We start from the raw sequence: 16,123 nt of genomic DNA on the forward strand, positions 1-16,123 counted from the left end.
CTGGATATTAGCCCTTTGTCAGATGAGTAGATTGCAAACATTTTCTCCCATTCTGTAGGTTGCCTGTTCACTCTGATGGTAGTTTCTTTTGCTGTGCAGAAGCTCTTTAGTTTAATGAGATCCCATTTGTCAATTTTGGCTTTTGTTGCCAGTGCTTTTGGTGTTTTAGACATGAAGTCCTTGTCCATGCCTATGTCCTGAATGGTACTACCTAGGTTTTCTTCTAGAGTTTTTATGGTTTTAGGTCTAACATTTAAGTCTCTAATCCATCTTGAATTAATTTTCGTATAAGGAGTAAGGAAAGGATCCAGTTTCAGCTTTCTACTTATGGGTAGCCAATTTTCCCAGCACCATTTATTAAATAGGGAATTCTTTCCCCATTTCTTGTTTTTGTCAGGTTTGTCAAAGATCAGATGGCTGTAGATGTGTGGTATTATTTCTGTGGGCTCTGTTCTGTTCCATTGGTCTATATCTCTGTTTTGGTACCAGTACCATGCTGTTTTGGTTACTGTAGCCTTGTAGTATAGTTTGAAGTCAGGTAGTGTGATGCCTCCAGCTTTGTTCTTTTGGCTTAGGATTGTCTTGGCGATACGGGGTCTTTTTTGGTTCCATATGAACTTTAAAGTAGTTTTTTCCAATTCTGTGAAGAAAGTCATTGGTAGCTTAATGGGGATGACATTGAATCTATAAATCACCTTGGGCAGTATGGCCATTTTCACATATTGATTCTTCCTATCTATGAGCATAGTATGTCCGTCCATTTGTTTGTGTCCTCTTTTATTTTACTGAGCAGTGGTTTGTAGTTCTCCTTGAAGAGGTCCTTTACATCCCTTGTAAGTTAGATTCCTAGGTATTTTATTCTCTTTGAAGCTATTGTGAATGGGTGTTCATTCATGGTTTGGCTCTCTGTTTGTCTGTTACTGGTGTATAAGAATGCTTGTGATTTGTGCACATTGATTTTGTATCCTGAGACGTTGCTGAAGTTGCTTATCAGCTTAAGGAGATTGTGGACTGAGATGATGGGGTTTTCTAAATATAAAATCATGTCATCTGCAAACAGGGACAATTTGACTTCTTCTTTTCCTAACTGAATACCTTTTATTTCTTTCTCTTGCCTGATTGCCCTAGCCAGAACTTCCAACAATGTTGAATAGGAGTGGTGAGAGAGGGCATCCCTGTCTTGTGCCAGTTTTCAAAGGGATTGCTTCCAGTTTTTGCCCATTCAGTATGATATTGCCTGTGAGTTTGTCATAAATAGCTCTTATTATTTTGAGATACGTTCCATCAATACCAAATTTATTGAGTTTTTAGCATGAAGGGCTGTTGAATTTTGTCAAAGGCTTTTTCTGCATCTATTGAGATAATCATGTGGTTTTTGTCTTTGGTTCTGTTTATATGCTGGATTATGTTTATTGATTTGCATATGTTGAACCAGGCTTGTATCCCAGGGATGAAGCCCACTTGATCATGGTGGATAAGTTTTTTCATGTGCCGCTGTATTCGGTTTGTCAGTATTTTATTGATGATTTTTGCATTGATGTTCATCAGGGATATTGGTCTAAAATTCTCTTTTTTTTGTTGTGTTCCTGCCAGGCTTTGGTATCAGGATGATGTCGGCCTCATAAAATGAGTTAGTTATGTTGGCCTCATAAAATGAGTTACTCACCCTTTTAATCTATTTAAACCATCCCCATTATGAACTGAAAGTTTGTATCATCCTCCAAATTCATATGTTGAATCTCTTACCCCCAATGTAATAGTATTACGAGGCAAGGACTTTGGGAGATAATTAGAGTCAGATTAGGGCATGAAGATGAGATTGCCATGATGGGATTAGTAAACTTACAAGAATAAGAGAGAGGGAGGAGAGATGGAATTGTGTATTCCATAAGTGGAATATATATATTCCACAATGAAATTATGTATTCCATGGAATTATATATTCCATGATGGAGGGAATAAAGTCCCTATCATTCTGTCCTTGAAATTGTAGCCTCCAGATCTGTGAGAAAATACATTTCTGTTGTGTAAGTCATTAAGTAAGTCTATGGTATGTTATGGTAACCTGAGTTGATTAATTTATTCCCCATTAAATCAATGTATATACTGTCTTCTAACCAGACAACTGAAATAGAGAGGATATAAATGGATTAGAACATAGGATGAATGTGTGTGAATATACACATATATTTGTATATCAATCTCATTTAATAAATCAATTTTAAAAATTATTTTATAATCAATTTAAAAAATCATTTAAAAATTATATTAAAATTTTTAATTATATTTTACAAATATAGCTATATAAATTATGTATATGATTGTATAATATTTTTTAGACTACATATATGTAATTTATTTATTTATTTATTTATTTATTTATTTTTTAATTTATTTATTATTATTATACTTAAAGTTGTAGGGTACATGTGCATAACATGCAGGTTTGTTACATATGTATACTTGTGCCTTGTTGGTGTGCTGCACCCATCAACTCGTCATTTACATCAGGTATAACTCCCAATGCAATCCCTCGCCCCTCCCCCCTCCCCCCTCCCCATGATAGGCCCCGGTGTGTGATGTTCCCCTTCCTGAGTCCAAGTGACCTCATTGTTCAGTTCCCACCTATGAGTGAGAACATGCGGTGTTTGGTTTTCTGTTCTTGTGATAGTTTGCTAAGAATGATGGTTTCCAGCTGCATCCATGTCCCTACAAAGGACACAAACTCATCCTTTTTTATCGCTGCATAGTATTCCATGGTGTATATGTGCCACATTTTCTTAATCCACTCTGTCACTGATGGACATTTGGGTTGATTCCAAGACTTTGCTATTGTGAATAGTGCCGCAATAAACATACGTGTGCATGTGTCTTTATAGCAGCATAATTTATAATCCTTTGGGTATATACCCAGTAATGGGATGGCTGGGTCATATGGTACATCTAGTTCTAGATCCTTGAGGAATCGCCATACTGTTTTCCATAATGGTTGAACTAGTTTACAATCCCACCAACAGTGTAAAAGTGTTCCTATTTCTCCACATCCTCTCCAGCACCTGTTGTTTCCTGACTTTATAATGATCGCCATTCTAACTGGTGTGAGATGGTATCTCATTGTGGTTTTGATTTGCATTTCTCTGATGGCCAGTGATGATGAGCATTTTTTCATGTGTCTGTTGGCTGTTTGAATGTCTTCTTTTGAGAAATGTCTGTTCATATCCTTTGCCCACTTTTTGATGGGGTTGTTTGTTTTTTTCTTGTAAATTTGTTTGAGTTCTTTGTAGGTTCTGGATATTAGCCCTTTGTCAGATGAGTAGATTGCAAAAATTTTCTCCCATTCTGTAGGTTGCCTGTTCACTCTGATGGTAGTTTCTTTTGCTGTGCAGAAGCTCTTTAGTTTAATGAGATCCCATTTGTCAATTTTGGCTTTTGCTGCCATTGCTTTTGGTGTTTTAGACATGAAGTCTTTGCCCATGCCTATGTCCTGAATGTTACTACCTAGGTTTTCCTCTAGGGTTTTTATGGTATTAGGTCTAACATTTAAGTCTCTAATCCATCTTGAATTAATTTTCGTATAAGGAGTAAGGAAAGGATCCAGTTTCAGCTTTCTACTTATGGCTAGCCAATTTTCCCAGCACCATTTATTAAATAGGGAATTCTTTCCCCATTTCTTGTTTCTCTCAGGTTTGTCAAAGATCAGATGGCTGTAGATGTGTGATATTATTTCTGAGGACTCTGTTCTGTTCCATTGGTCTATATCTCTGTTTTGGTGCCAGTACCATGCTGTTTTGGTTACTGTAGCCTTGTAGTATAGTTTGAAGTCAGGTAGTGTGATGCCTCCCGCTTTGTTCTTTTGACTTAGGGTTGTCTTGCAGATGCGGGCTCTTTTTTGGTTCCATATGAACTTTAAAGCAGTTTTTTTTCCAATTCTGTGAAGAAACTCGTTGGTAGCTTGATGGGGATGGCATTGAATCTGTAAATCACCTTGGGCAGTATGGCCATTTTCATGATATTGATTCTTCCTATCCATGAGCATGGTATGTTCTTCCATTTGTTTGTGTCCTCTTTGATTTCACTGAGCAGTGGTTTGTAGTTCTCCTTGAAGAGGACCTTTACCTCCCTTGTAAGTTGGATTCCTAGGTATTTTATTCTCTTTGAAGCAATTGTGAATGGAAGTTCATTCCTGATTTGGCTCTCTGTTTGTCTGTTACTGGTGTATAAGAATGCTTGTGATTTTTGCACATTAATTTTGTATCCTGAGACTTTGCTGAAGTTGCTTATCAGCTTAAGGAGATTTTGGGCTGAGACAATGGGGTTTTCTAAATATACAATCATGTCATCTGCAAACAGGGACAATTTGACTTCTTCTTTTCCTAACTGAATACCCTTGATTTCTTTCTCTTGCCTTATTGCCCTAGCCAGAACTTCCAACACTATGTTGAATAGGAGTGGTGAGAGAGGGCATCCCTGTCTTGTGCCAGTTTTCAAAGGAAATTTTTCCAGTTTTTGCCCATTCAGTATGATATTGGCTGTGGGTTTGTCATAGATAGCTCTTATTATTTTGAGGTACGTTCCATCAATACCGAATTTATTGAGCGTTTTTAGCATGAAGGGCTGTTGAATTTTGTCAAAAGCCTTTTCTGCATCTATTGAGATAATCATGTGGTTCTTGTCTTTGGTTCTGTTTATATGCTGGATTATGTTTATTGATTTGCGAATGTTGAACCAGCCTTGCATCCCAGGGATGAAGCCCACTTGATCATGGTGGATAAGCTTTTTGATGTGTTGCTGAATCCGGTTTGCCAGTACTTTATTGAGGATTTTTGCATCAATGTTCATCAGGGATATTGGTCTAAAATTCTCTTTTTTTGTTGTGTCTCTGCCAGGCTTTGGTATCAGGATGATGTTGGCCTCATAAAATGAGTTAGGGAGGATTCCCTCTTTTTCTATTGATTGGAATAGTTTCAGAAGGAATGGTACCAACTCCTCCTTGTACCTCTGGTAGAATTCAGCTGTGAATCCATCTGGTCCTGGACTTTTTTTGGTTGGTAGGCTATTAATTATTGCCTCAATTTCAGAGCCTGCTATTGGTCTATTCAGGGATTCAACTTCTTCCTGGTTTAGTCTTGGAAGAGTGTAAGTGTCCAGGAAATTATCCATTTCTTCTAGATTTTCCAGTTTATTTGCGTAGAGATGTTTATAGTATTCTCTGATGGTAGTTTGTATTTCTGTGGGGTCGGTGGTGATATCCCCTTTATCATTTTTAATTGCGTCGATTTGATTCTTCTCTCTTTTCTTCTTTATTAGTCTTGCTAGTGGTCTGTCAATTTTGTTGATCTTTTCAAAAAACCAACTCCTGGATTCATTGATTTTTTGGAGAGTTTTTTGTGTCTCTATCTCCTTCAATTCTGCTCTGATCTTAGTTATTTCTTGCCTTCTGCTAGCTTTCGAATGTGTTTGCTCTTGCTTCTCTAGTTCTTTTAATTGTGATGTTAGAGTGTCAATTTTAGATCTTTCCTGCTTTCTCTTGTGGGCATTTAGTGCTATAAATTTCCCTCTACACACTGCTTTAAATGTGTCCCAGAGATTCTGGTATGTTGTATCTTTGTTCTCATTGGTTTCAAAGAACATCTTTATTTCTGCCTTCATTTCGTTATGTACCCAGTAGTCATTCAGGAGCAGGTTGTTCAGTTTCCATGTAGTTGAGCGGTTTTGATTGAGTTTCTCAGTCCTGAGTTCTAGTTTGATTGCACTGTGGTCTGAGAGACAGTTTGTTATAATTTCTGTTCTTGTACATTTGCTGAGGAGTGCTTTACTTCCAATTACGTGGTCGATTTTGGAGTAAGTACGATGTGGTGCTGAGAAGAATGTATATTTGTTGATTTGGGGTGGAGAGTTCTATAGATGTCTATTAGGTCTGCTTGCTGCAGAGATGAGTTCAATTCCTGGATATCCTTGTTAACTTTCTGTCTCGTTGATCTGTCTAATGTTGACAGTGGAGTGTTGAAGTCTCCCATTATTATTGTATGGGAGTCTAAGTCTCTTTGTAAGTCTCTAAGGACTTGCTTTATGAATCTGGGTGCTCCTGTATTGGGTGCATATATATTTAGGATAGTTAGCACTTCCTGTTGAATTGATCCCTTTACCATTATGTAATGGCCTTCTTTGTCTCTTTTGATCTTTGATGGTTTAAAGTCTGTTTTATCAGAGACTAGTATTGCAACCCCCGCTTTTTTTTGTTCTCCATTTGCTTGGTAAATCTTCCTCCATCCCTTTATTTTGGGCCTATGTATGTCTCTGCGTGTGAGATGGGTCTCCTGAATACAGCAGACTGATGGGTCTTGACTCTTTATCTAGTTTGCCAGTCTGTGTCTTTTAATTGGAGCATTTAGTCCATTTACATTTAAGGTTAAGATTGTTATGTGTGAACTTGATCCTGCCATTATGATATTAACTGGTTATTTTGCTCGTTAGTTGATGCAGTTTCTTCCTAGCCTCGATGGTCTTTACATTTTGGCATGTTTTTGCAATGGCTGGTACCGGTTGTTCCTTTCCATGTTTAGTGCTTCCTTCAGGGTCTCTTGTAAGGCAGGCCTAGTGGTGACAAAATCTCTAAGCATTTGCTTATCTGTAAAGGATTTTATTTCTCCTTCACTTATGAAACTTAGTTTGGCTGGATATGAAATTCTGGGTTGAAAATTCTTTTCTTTAAGAATGTTGAATATTGGCCCCCACTCTCTTCTGGCTTGGAGAGTTTCCGCCGAGAGATCTGCTGTTAGTCTGATGGGCTTCCCTTTGTGGGTAACCCGACCTTTCTCTCTGGCTGCCCTTAAGATTTTTTCCTTCATTTCAACTTTGGTGAATCTGGCAATTATGTGTCTTGGAGTTGCTCTTCTCGAGGAGTATCTTTGTGGCGTTCTCTGTATTTCCTGGATTTGAATGTTGGCCTGCCCTACTAGGTTGGGGAAGTTCTCCTGGATGATATCCTGAAGAGTGTTTTCCAACTTGGTTCCATTTTCCCCCTCACTTTCAGGCACCCCAATCAGACGTAGATTTGGTCTTTTTACATAATCCCATACTTCTTGCAGGCTTTGTTCATTTCTTTTTCTTCTTTTTTCTTTTGGTTTCTCTTCTCACTTCATTTCATTCATTTGATCCTCAATCGCAGATACTCTTTCTTCCAGTTGATCGAGTCGGTTACTGAAGCTTGTGCATTTGTCACATATTTCTCGTGTCATGGTTTTCATCTCTTTCATTTCGTTTAGGACCTTCTCTGCATTAATTACTCTAGCCATCAATTCTTCCACTTTTTTTTCAAGATTTTTAGTTTCTTTGCGCTGGGTATGTAATTCCTCCTTTAGCTCTGAGAAATTTGATGGACTGAAGCCTTCTTCTCTCTTCTCGTCAAAGTCATTCTCCGTCCAGCTTTGATCCGTTGCTGGCGATGAGCTGCGCTCCTTTGCCGGGGGAGATGCGCTCTTATTTTTTGAATTTCCAGCTTTTCTGCCCTGCTTTTTCCCCATCTTTGTGGTTTTATCTGCCTCTGGTCTTTGATGATGGTGATGTACTGATGGGGTTTTGGTGTAGGTGTCCTTCCTGTTTGATAGTTTTCCTTCTAACAGTCAGGACCCTCAGCTGTAGGTCTGTTGGAGATCGCTTGAGGTCCACTCCAGACCCTGTTTGCCTGGGTATCAGCAGCAGAGGCTGCAGAAGATAGAATATTTCTGAACAGCGAGTGTACCTGTCTGATTCTTGCTTTGGAAGCTTCCTCTCAGAGGTGTACTCCACCCTGTGAGGTGTGGGATGTCAGACTGCCCCTAGTGGGGGATGTCTCCCAGTTAGGCTGCTCAGGGGTCAGGGACCCACTTGAGCAGGGAGTCTGTCCCTTCTCAGATCTCAGCCTCCGTGTTGGGAGATCCACTGCTCTCTTCAAAGCTGTCAGACAGAGTCATTTGCGTTTGCAGAGTTTTCTGCTGCGTTTGTTATAGTTTACTGTGCCCTGTCCCCAGAGGTGGAGTCTACAGAGACAGGCAGGTTTCCTTGAGCTGCTGTGAGCTCCACCCAGTTCGAGCTTCCCAGCAGCTTTGTTTACCTACTTAAGCCTCAGCAATGGCGGGCGCCCCTCCCCCAGCCTCGTTGCTGCCTTGCCGGTAGATCACAGACTGCTGTGCTAGCATGAGGGAGGCTCCGTGGGTGTGGGACCCTCCTGGCCAGGAGTGGGATATGATCTCCTGGTGTGCCTGTTTGCTTAAGGCGCAGTATTGGGGTGGGAGTTACCCGATTTTCCAGGTGTTGTGTGTCTCACTTCCCCTGGCTAGGAAAAGGGATTCCCTTCCCCCTTGCGCTTCCCAGGTGAGGCAATGCCTTGCCCTGCTTCAGCTCTCGCTGGTCGGGCTGCAGCAGCTGACCAGCACCGATCGTCCGGCACTCCCCAGTGAGATGAACCCAGTACCTCAGTTGAAAATGCAGAAATCACCGGTCTTCTGTGTGGCTCGCGCTGGGAGTTGGAGACTGGAGCTGTTCCTATTCGGCCATCTTGCTCCGCCCCCATGATTGTATAATATAATACAAAGTATTCATAATATATTTGACAATTGCCTGCAATGTCATCAACACAGATTTGTAGAAACTATTTTTCAACATGAATAAACATCACATTTTTCATCTTTAGGTGACACAACAATTTCAATAAAATCTCCTTGAAATCAGTAACATTTCATTTGATTTCTCAACAGAAGAATATCATTATTCAATAACAGTGACTTGAGATATTCTGTCTCAAGGCAAAAAACTAAAAGTGTACTTATTGCTCTGCTATTTACTAGTTTTTCTGGACAAGTTACACATTACCCAGAACATCAGTTTTCTAAACTTAAAAATGGAAATGAAGTACAATTACACACATTTCACAGTGTATCAAGAAATAGTTAAAAGTAGACAATGAATATTTGTGATAATAACCAAGTTACCCCCAGTACTTCCTTAATTTTTCCCCCTCTGTTCAGCTCAGCATTCAATGTTGCAAACAGCTAAGTTGTAACATAGCAAAAATACAGAAAAAGGGGGAAATGTTACTAAAGTTGATTATTCAAACTCTAGCTATAATCACACACGAGAAGGATCTTGAGCATTTGCAGCTGAGGCACTGTCCTAAAAACCAGGAAGAAGAGAATTTCAGTCATGAGTTTACTCTAGCTTCTCAGATAGCAATGGGAAATTAGAAAATATAATATATATATATATACAGTATGGGAATTTTTCAGTGGGAGATGATGTAACACAGCAGTCCCCCACTACTCAAATACTTCATTCAGTATGACACTGGAACTGTGGAGTAGTTCAAGTTTCTGAAGTTGTCTAGGGTGGTTGGATAAACAGGGGAGAACAGTGAAAGTTTTCTATCGAGAAGATAACATAATTTAGGTGAAGAAGATCATGAACATTCCAAAGGAGACGCATTATTATAATAAGGATGTCCCACCCCTTATAGTTTTGTTCATTGTGCACTGCATTATTTAGGAGGCAATTTTAACGCTATGAACAGAATCCTAGGTAAGTTTATATAAGGATATAAAAAAGGCAAAGGAAAAGTGATAGGTGGTAATATCAAAGGAGTGTTTGCCTCTGTGAGTTGACTAATTCGTGGAGTTGGAGCATTAGAGGGCGTGAGCAAGAAAGTAGATGGTGGTTGAAGAATGATATGACTAAAATTGATTTGATGTGGGAATTTTATTGATGTTAATAACAGGGTCTCACGTATGACCAGGGGAGTGACTGTAGCAGAGTGGATAACGATATCATTAAAGGAAAGAAAGAAGGGAGAAAGAAGGAGAATAAGAAAGGAAGGGCAAAGAAAGAAAAGAAGAAAATCCAGAAAATTCAAAAATTCAACTGGAGACCAAGTGCAGTGGATCATGCCTGAAATCTCAGCACATTGGGAGGCTGAGGCAGGCAGATCTCCTGAGGTCAGGAGTTCGAGACCAGCCTGGCCAACATGGTGAACCCTGTATCTACAAAAATACAAAAAATTAACCAGACATAATGGCGGGTACCTGTAATCCCAGCTACTCAGAAGGCTGAAGCAGGAGAATCACTTGAACCTGGGTGGTGGAGGTTGTAGTGAGCAGATTGTGCCACTGCACTCTAGCCTAGGCAATAGGTTGAGACTCCACCTCAAAAAAACCCATTGGATATTAAAAATTAGCAGGAATTATGAAGAAGTACTATGGAGAATGATGATGAGCCAGGGATAAAATTTCTTATCAATAAAGGAAAGTGACCCAGTTTATATTTGATGAGCCTTGGAGAAAGCTGTCCTATATTTTAGTACATTGGATACATACGGTAATTTATGTAATGCTCTACTGGCAAAAAAGAATGTATAACTGACATTTACTATGTGACTTTCAGTCTCTCTTGATGGAAAGAGAATGTTTCCTCCTCCATATGTCAGGTTTAGCCCTGTGACTTGCTTTGGCCAATGAGAAGTGAATAAGAGTTATTATTGCTTCCAAAGTTTTAGATTATTTCAGCTCTTGTGTTTTTCCATCTTAATGAGAGAATGGGATCTTAGATAAGGGCTATTCTTTCAATGTTCGTTTAGAAAAATAATGTTCAGGAAACCAGGAATAAAAGGTACATGAATAAATCTTGTGAAGGACTACTGTGGACTCAAGAGTTGGCACCAAATTTAATGGTGATTAATTTTCCCTTAAGATAGGGAAAAAAGGAAGGGTGTTAATTTTGCTATTTCTATTTTGTTGGAGGTGCTACCTAGTGAATTATTTTAAAAAATAATTAAATAAGAATTGCAAAGGAAGAAATTGATATGTGAATTAATAATTCATAAACAGCATAATTATACACATAGAGGTTTCAATGTAATCTAGAAACATACTATAAAAACTATATTTAGTATAACCATAATCTGCAGGCTCAATTAGGAAAAATAAATTATGTTTCTATGTATTTTTTAAAAATGAAAAATCACCCTGGGGATGATATTGATAGGATAAGAGCGAAACGTACTTTCTAATGTGAATGCTCTGTAATATAATTCATATGATAGTACCATAGGTGGATACATTTGATGAAACTCATTAATATTTTACACTTTAAAAAAGCTTGTTTTACTGTACAATATACCTAAGTGGTTTGTAAAAGAAAAATGTTTTAAATTCAATGAATAGTGAAATTAAAAGTTTATATTAAATAAAATGAGTTTTTGTACTAAAGCAAGTAGGAAATAGATTGGACATTAATGATCTCATTTATAGTACCAGAGCAGAAAATAAAATATTTTGGTTCAAACCGAAAAACTATATCCCAGTATCCGACAGTGATTATTTTTAAATTATTTCTAATCAAACTAAAAGTTTTGGGTAATTCAAAATATATGTCACACTCATGTGGCACATACGTGCATGTGCACACAGACACACAAATACACACACACACACACACACCTCTGTAAGACTTTCCAATCCATCCAACAACATTTATTTTAGAACTTGACAAGAAATTACCTAAACTTGTCTTCCTGAAGAAATAAATACGTTATTATAGGCCACAAGAAAATTTTGAAAAAAATAATGATGCCAGAGGATATCTATACGTTAAAAGATGTTATTAAACTATTACAAGTATTTAAAAAACATTCACAACTATTACAATAATTTACAGCGTGATATCATTAGGCATTGCTTAAATATTTGTGAAGTGTGATAAGCTGAAGAATGCTCCACAAAAGATAAGAAAGTCCTAATTGCTTGAATTTGTGAAGATATTGAGATGCAGAGATTTTTTCCTGGATTTTCTGAGTGCATCTCAGGTAATCACAAAAGGTATTTATAAGAGGGAGATAAGAGACTAAAGTGATGCTCATATTCCATGTAGTGACAGAAGCAAGAGATAAGAGAGAAGCAAGGAAGGGACCAGGAGCTAAGGAATAGGCTGGAAAAGGGAGAAAGTGCAGTCTTCCCTGAAAGCCTCCAGAACAAATGCAATTTGGACACAATATTGATTTCAGATGTCTGAACTCCAGAAGTATGAAAGAAAATTTTTTTTTTAATTTTATGGAAAAGTGTGTAGTAACTTGCACTGCAGTAGTAGAAAACTAGTGCAGAAAGTTTGTATGTTTTAACATTTCTATAGCTTAACAACAACTACAATAATTATAATGATGCTTATGTTGAAATTTCTTTTCTCAGTATATTAGATTACCATAAAGCATTTTAAAAAGAAAAACCAGCCAATGCTTATGGCAAAACTGGCCACTTTAAAAAATTTTGCAGTGGCAAGTGTGGTGTTTTTTATACTGTTTTCTTCTATTTTATATTTTCATTGAACATTTTATAATACAATGATTCAATTATGTATCCTAAATAATTTCTACTATTGAGATAAATGGAGGACTCCTTATAAAGAATAGGATAAATAATCTTAGGTATGGTTATAAGGGTCAAGAATAACTCGTAGAAAAATGATAGTTAAGTTGAAGAAAGGAGAAAGATGAGTGTGTCAAGTTAAAAACCAAAAAGGAATCTAGGATTCATAGGGCATAATCAGAAAAGCAAAGTATGATAAACATATAAATGGAGAGATTATTAAGGGCCAGATAACATCAGGATTTGAAGACCATGTAATAAGATATTTGAATTTATTTTCAGTAGTATGTGAACTCACTGAAGGGTACTTTTTAAAGGAAGAAGAAAGATAGCCGTATTTATATTGTATCAATTATTATACCTGATATGTGATCAGCTGTGTATGAAGTGAAGTGAACTATGGATGGAATTTGGGAGTCTGTTGCAGCACTCTAATGAAGAGAAGACGTCAGCTGATATAAGACTCTGCTGAAGATGAAAAATAAATTTGTGCACATGTGAAAAATTTGACAGGCTTTGCTGATGGATTAGATGTGGGACTGAGGGAATGGAACAGAAATAATATGTCTCTCCTGAAAATCTTGCCTTCTTTCTTTATAAAAATACTTGAGGAATTTGGTTTGCTGTAATTATATTTTTGCCGTTAATTAAAATCAGAAACAATTTTTTTTTCTTATTTTTATTTTAATCATTGGATTATTTTGTTATGGGTATATATTTTAACTGGAATTTCTTCATGTATTTTGTCCCTTCACTGGTTCATTTACAAAAATATTTAATAAACAATTGTTATTGCTTGACTGTAGTTCTCCAGACAATATAATGTAAATACAAGTCTTGGTTCCTACTTAACAGAATAATTCACTTTTCATTGAATAATTTTTGGGATCAATGAAGCTTCACTTTGATTATAAAGTCAAAATAATTTAACTTATTGGTAGCATATGTAAGATATATAAAAGCTATACCCAGATTTCATAACATAAGATTTCCTTGACTGGGTGCCGTGGCTCATGACTGTAATACCAACACTTTGGGAGGCTAAGGCAGGTGGTTCACCTGAGGTCAGGAGTTTGAGACCGGCCTGGCCAACATAGTGAAACCCCATCTCTATTAAAAATCCAAAAATTAGCCAGGTGTAGTGGGACATATCTTTAACCCAAGTTACTCAGGAGCCTGAGGACAGAGAATCATTTGAACCTGAGAGGCAGAGGTTGCACTGAGCCAAGACAGTGCTACTGTACTCTAGTCCGAGAGACAGAGTCAGACTCCTTCTCAAAAAAATAAATAAATAAATAAAAGATTTCCCCGTCTCTACTAAAAATACAAAAAATTAGCCGGGCGCGGTGGCGGGCGCCTGTAGTCCCAGCTACTCAGGAGGCTGAGGCAGGAGAATGGCGGGAACCCGGGAGGCGGAGCTTGCAGTGAACCGAGATCGCGCCACTGCACTCCAGCCTGGGCAACAGCGTGAGACTCCGTCTCAAAAAAAAAAAAAAAAAAATAAAAAAAAAAAAAAAAATAAAAGATTTCCTGTTTCTTGGTATAATTATTTACTAGAAGTTTCTTAAGTTTTCTGCTATTTTTTTAAAAGTAATCATTTCATTAGAATGGCATTATGAATCTGAAAAATTGGGAATGTTCAATGTAAATCGATAACAATTTAAACTGTAAATAATACATCTGAAATCATTTAACTATATCAGCAAAACATTTTTGGACATGACGTGTCTGCCATATTTCTATAACTTTTAATCTTTATGACCTTACAGTCACAAAAATTTTCTCTCAAGTGTTATCGAACATCTGTGTCCATCTCAGCAGCACTATGCTGAAGAATTTTTATCAGTATTTTCCATTTTTTTTTTTTTTAGGAAGGCGAATCTTTCTATCAGCTTCAATATGTATAAAATTAAATGAAGCCACAATTTACCAATTAAATTTTGTTAATATAAGCTATTCATGAAAGTACCTAATTCATATCTGTGCTCTGCCTCATTTTGTATGGGGAAAAATTAAGCTGAAGGTAAAGTCTAGTTAAAAGAATTACCAAAATTATATTAAAATAATTTTAAATGGGTACAGACTAATTAGTTCATTAAAATCATTAACATGTCAGTAAGTTAAACATAAATCTGACATTTACTTCCAACAAAGTTTTGAAAAAAATTGATTGGAAATTCTGAAGTAACTATATTCAGAAAATAACAAACTGAAAAATGTTTGGAATTCAAAAGTCCTGTCTTTCTCTATTACTGGTGGGTCTGTCAATGTGAAATCACAAATAAAGATTGAATAAGGTCATGTATGCTTGACTCTCCCACACGAACTTTCAGGATTGTCTTTTATGTTTTTGTGGAAGCACTATCACTTCATAAAACATTTCTTTTAATTTCCAGAGGCTAAGATGGTAAACTTCAATTGACAATACTGGAAGGAGGGAAGAAAGGAAGGAAGGAAGAAGGGAAGGAGGGAAGGAAGGAGGGAGGGAGGGAGGAAAGAAGGAAGGAAGTAAAGAAGGAAGGAAGGAAAGAAGGAAGGAAGAAAGGAAGGAAGGAAGGAAGGAGGCTAACAAGTTAAAATTCACAAAAAGTAGTATTCTAGTATTCTTACGGCAGTAAATAAACACATCATAACTTTTATATGTGAACATAGTGAATGTCAAGAACTTAAAAGCCTGAAATTGTGCCCCACTTACATGTTAACAAGTTAGCCTTTCATAGTTTCATGGATACTGGCTGGAGATACACAGCTCCTGCATCAGAGATGAAGGACTTCATTACACACAGCAAAGCTGACTTGTCTGAACTTCGTGTTGCTACCAGTTACTCACATCTCAAGTCACTCAGTCTTAAGTCTTGTCGGAATCATGCAGATGCAGGTTTAAGTGAATTCTATGCATGTAAAGCTTTTGATTCACAGTTTAGAAATTCCAAGTTTAGTAAACTCCATTCTTTTAAAAGGGACTTTAAGCAAATGTGTCCAACCTTTGGCCCAGAGGGGACATTATCTTTATTATAGTATATAGCAAATGAATCCATTCTGTGCTCCAGATGAAGACGCTATCATTACCTTTCACGATTATTTGCTATGCAAGCACATATTCTTTAAAAGACAGTGAAGAACAGAAGCTGTCATCAACACATCTTCTTACAGGATTTGCAGAAATATGTGTCCATGGACAATTTCCTCAATTAGAGCTACTTAATAAATGGACATATACTGGCCATTAAATATATATATGTCACACAGGATTTGTGGAGATTGTTTACATAGTGACACTGTTTCAAGGGATGTGTGTAAAATCTTAGCTTCTATTAGTCCTATGGAATTAAGCCAATTATTGAAACTTTGAACCTATTTTCTTCACATTTAAAATAGTATGTCCTCTACATCCCTAACAGAAATATAAAAATCTACTCTGATAATGTAATTGAAAAAGTTATATAAACTTTAAAATATGGTACGGTTTTAGTTATATTAATTAGGGCTGATGTGCTTTTATGTTTTTATTCTTAAAAATATTTGTTATAGTAACGGTTAAATGTCTTGTATTTTATAAAAATAATTTTGGATGTTAAACTTTTGTAATTTTTGCTTATATGATTATGTATTAGTCCACTTTCACAGTGCCAATATAGAAATACCAGACCGAGATCGGGCAATTTACAAAAGAGAGAAGTTTAATGCATTCACAGTTCATCATGGCTGGGAAGGCCAGACAATCATGGCAGAAGTTG

Source organism: Macaca mulatta, chromosome 17 (genome assembly GCF_049350105.2).
Source record: "Macaca mulatta isolate MMU2019108-1 chromosome 17, T2T-MMU8v2.0, whole genome shotgun sequence".
Lineage (NCBI taxonomy): Eukaryota > Metazoa > Chordata > Mammalia > Primates > Cercopithecidae > Macaca > Macaca mulatta.